This window comes from Peromyscus californicus, unplaced genomic scaffold (assembly GCF_007827085.1).
Source record: "Peromyscus californicus insignis strain IS unplaced genomic scaffold, ASM782708v3 Scaffold_4__1_contigs__length_199733344, whole genome shotgun sequence".
In the NCBI taxonomy this organism is placed as follows: Eukaryota; Metazoa; Chordata; class Mammalia; order Rodentia; family Cricetidae; genus Peromyscus; species Peromyscus californicus.
This window is the reverse complement of record NW_026294562.1, coordinates 197,608,812-197,613,318: the sequence shown is the minus strand read 5'-3', so window position 1 is coordinate 197,613,318 and position 4,507 is coordinate 197,608,812. Positions and strand designations below refer to the sequence as shown.

The following is a 4,507-nucleotide window of genomic DNA, read 5'->3' as shown; positions in this document are numbered from 1 at the left end:
AATGAGAATATTTATTTAACAAGTTTCTCACAAAATATAGCAATAAAATATGAAATATATTACCTTCATGCCAAAGCATCTTATCACACTTGTAATTCTACAAAACATATAATTTAGATTTATATTTAGTCTTCTTTTTAAGAGTTCACACTTATATAACAGTATTTGGAAATACTGAGTGATGGATAAATAATGCCATATGAATAAATATATTCTCATATATGTATGAACATAATATATGTACTTATACATACATACACATATTCACAATGAAAAGGCTTATTTTAATAAAATATCTGGTTCTATGTTAAATGACTGCTCTGCTCCACTTAAAAGACTATGTTGTACTTATGAAAACAATAACATTGTGCAAAAGCTTTCAAATCACATGTTCATCTTAAGTTTTTTTCTATACATTCCTTAAGGAGATAAAGCAGAAACACCTGGACACATGGAACTCATGGCTCAAGAGCAGGGAAGGGGCTGACAGTAGGGAAACACCCAGCAAGTAATGCAGACACCTCAAGCAGGAACAAGTTGTGATGAATAGAAAGCAATAAACAAACAATAAAAATGCAGGAGAGTGTGAAAACATAGGAAGGTGCTCACCAGGAGAAGGATGGTTAGGGTAGCTCTGAACTCAGGTTCCCCTGATCTGGAGGAGACCTTCCTTGGCCCTGGGCATGTGCTATATCCTCTGCTTGTGCCTGTGCAGGATGAGGACCATGAAGGTACTGGCCCAGACCATGATCCCCACAAAGAGAAAATCAGGAACTGACAGGAATGTTGCATACAATATGTCACTGGTTCTGTCAGTAGGAGCAGCAGCACAGATTCCCAGATCTTTAAGTTTTACCATGCTGTTCTTGTATTTTGATCTCAAGTACACAAGATTAAGACTACTGGCAAACATGTACAGAATCCAGCTCAGATACACGGAAGTACCAATATGTTTCTGTCCTCTTCCTTTAAGCTCTGCCCACCTGGGTTCCAGGGGGCTGATGGTGATGGCCTGGAAGACACTCAGGAAGCTAGTGCTGCCTATGGACACATCTCTACCCATTCTGTGGAGATAGAAAAGCCCTTTGCATCCAAAATCATCAAGGAAGTCTTTCAACTCAAAAGATGTAATTGTCTGGGGCATTCCTTTACACAACAAAGTTAAGACATTGGCTATAGTCAAGTGCATCAAAATCCAGTCTGTGGGTCTTAATGTGCACCCACTGAAGTTAAACAATAGAAAATGGTAGAGAAGATAGGAATTACCCAGGACTCCAACCACAGTCTGTGACAAAAAGATGCCTCCTATTCTCACCTCACTGGTGCCATGGTGTCAGGTCCAGCTGTCAGCCTGATAGTGTATGGTTAAATGATGCCAGGCTGACATGTACTATGTCATTCACAGTGAGTCCTACTAGAAATATTCAGCTGCTTTTCTTTTCCTTTGAAAAGTGGTAGGCTGTTTCTATGAACTTTGAAATAATAAGTCATATATATATAGCTCTGCTATAAGTGAGAAGTACAACACAACTATTCAATTTTAACAGCATATGTGCAGCATTTAAGGATATTTCAGTTATTAAAATGAATACACTAGAACTACTGTCAAAGCTTCAAGTTTTTAATGAATCAACACTCTGATGAAAGTTAAATTAGGTTAAAAAAACTGGCTGAGTGGTTACAGAGATAGTGAGAGAGAGAGAGAGAGAGAGAGAGAGAGAGAGAGAGAGAGAGAGAGAGAGAGAGAGAGAGAGAACCACCACTCTTCACACCTGCAAGTTTATAGATTTCTTCCAGCAATACAGTTGAACACATCACCTAATTTTATATAATTCTATTACTAGTCAGTGAGTTGATCTTTTGATCTATTTGCTGCAATGAAATTCCATGTAGTTGTGAATTCTTGTTTTGTTAGTTAATTAAAATATGACTTTATGTTGCGGTATCTCAGTAAATGGTAGAACATTTCAGACATTATAATGCAGCATGAATTTGAAGCCTTATGAGTTATTTGTGAAGAGGCAACAATCTCTCAATAACAGGAAAGGCACAAATGCTCCAAACAACTGAGGTTAGAAATAAAGGCAATGACCTTAATCCAAACAACAGTCTTAGTATAATATCATGTACTCAACTTTGTAGAAAAGAGTAATGCATTAAAAAAGGTGTATGCTATCAACAGAATATTATTACTTTCAGATCTCATCAATATTATAACTTACATTCTTTTTCTGGTATGGCCATTCCCGTTGATGCTCACAGTTTTCCCCATATGTGAGACACAGGATTCTGCCACTGGCAATCAGTTACACTCATTATATTCCTCTTACTAGGATGCTGATCTCAGTGCCATGGCCCCAGAGATCAGGAGGTCCGTGGGAGCAAGGCAGCCTGTACCTAATATATGGGTCTATGATTCTGTGACCTCCCCTCCCCTCAGACCTGCAATTATCATTTCACCTGTAGCCATGTACCATGATCATACATGAATTTTCTCAATATTTCCCCCCTAAGGGGATAGTTAGCTAAGGCAATTAAAAGTCTCTTTCCAGTGTGATTAAGCAATGTTGCAGAGACTGGAGACACTTCCTTGCATATCCTTGACCTCTGGAGGCAGACAGTATCTTACATGGAAGGAAAGAAAGCACTGGGATCTGACATGGGAAGGACTGACAGGGAGCTGTGTGTCTCATTGAGTTCCTAGTTTTCTTCGATGGGAATTTACCCAGGATCTATATTTTTCTATATCACATCTTTGTATGTTGCCCCACAATTTTAGTTCCTCAAAGACTAAGGAATGAGACAGAATAGCTTGAGTGGGTGTGGGTTTCCCACCACTCCATGTCATCCACCTTTTTACACAACTGAAGCATTCATTTTGATGCTCCTCAAAGGCAATCATCTTCTTTACATTTTTTAAAAGAAGCACCTCAACTAGTAAGTTTGCCTCCATACTAGTTACTGTCCAGATAGGTCTCAGTAGAATAAGCCAATACAAATCTTTGCCATTGATCTTGATTCCTTTCATAACTAGATGATAATGCCTTATTGAAGTAGACAGCACATATTTTGACTATAGGACACATTGAAATCAATCTTGAACTGACAAAGAAAATCTGCCTCCCCACACACTGGCTAGTTTTCACAGTGGTACAAGGCACTTTCCAAAGTGTTGGGAAGGAAAGATATCAAGTGTCTTATTGAATACTGGTCCCTGCAAGTCTACACTATTGACCTTGAGTCAAATATTCTCACTGGTGCAATACTGGAAATATCATTTAAGTGTTAACCAACTGGTCTCTTGGTTGGGTTGGAGTACTGCTCCAAAGAATAAATTTCATGCTTGGGATTTTATACAAATCCCTTGTTTAGTGAAATCTATGTCCCAATAAAAACCTATTGGTAATTGTTTTGTAAATGTTCATGTGGTTAAACCTCTCTCTCTCTCTCTCTCTCTCTATATATATATATATATATATATATATATATATATATATATATATATATGCAAAATTAAATTATAAAATTTATTTATATTCATTTCTCTCTATGTATGTTTGAATGTATATATATATATATGTGTGTGTGTGTGTGTGTGTGTGTGTGTGTGTGTGTGTGTGTGTGTGCTTCTATCTAACTCAGAGAAGAGAAGCTTCTTATTGCAGCATGGAGTGATGACACAGAGAAGCATTGCTATGGAAACTGCTAGAATAAGAAACTGTGAATGTTCAGCTGCAGATGGCCCATCTGTATCAGTGCTCTTCTGCCAAGTTTCATGGAATAATACAATAGAATGTGGAAAGATTATAAAAGTCAGAGGACAGGCAAGAGTGTATGAATGTTGCCTTTGAGACAATGGTTTCCATAGTGGCTGTACATGTTTGAACTTCCAGCAGCAATGGGTAAGTGTTCCTTTTCCCTACGTCACTGCCAGCATGAGCTATCATTGTTTTACTGAGCCTGGCCATACTGAGTAGTATAAGATGAAATGTCAAAGCTGTTTTAGTTTACATTTCAGTGATTACTAATGATGTCGAACATTTCTTTAAGGGTTTCTCAGCCATTTGAGTGTCATCTTTCTAGAGCTCTTTATTTAGCTCTGTACCCCATTTTTAAATGGGTTATTTGTTTTCTTTTTGTTCAGTTTTTTAGTTCTTTTGTATGTTGTAATCCTCTATTAGTGGAGTCTATCCTTCATGGTGATGTGAGATTCATGGACGCAGAATGTGTTCTGCTTGCTAATCCAATAGATATAGCTATGTTTTTTTTAACTGGGAGAATTGAGATCATTAATACTGAGAGTTATGAAAGATCAATGTTTATTAATTCCTGTTATTTTGTTGTGATGGTGTGTATATTTCTTCCCTTTTGATTTACTCTTCTGTGATTATTTATTTCTTGTGTACTCTTGGGTGTGGTTACCTCTTCAGACTGAAGTTTTCGTTCTCATGCCTTCTGTTGAGCTGGATAGGCAAATAGAAATGAGGCAGATAGAAATGAGACAGAT

The 4,507-nt window shown here is 37.4% G+C and overlaps 1 pseudogene; it reads right to left on the bottom strand.

The window, feature by feature from the left end:
* Window positions 1-394: 394 nt before the first annotated feature.
* On the bottom strand, window positions 395-2,272 carry LOC128124337 (vomeronasal type-1 receptor 4-like; annotated as a pseudogene).
* Between the last annotated feature and the right edge of the window lie 2,235 nt (window positions 2,273-4,507).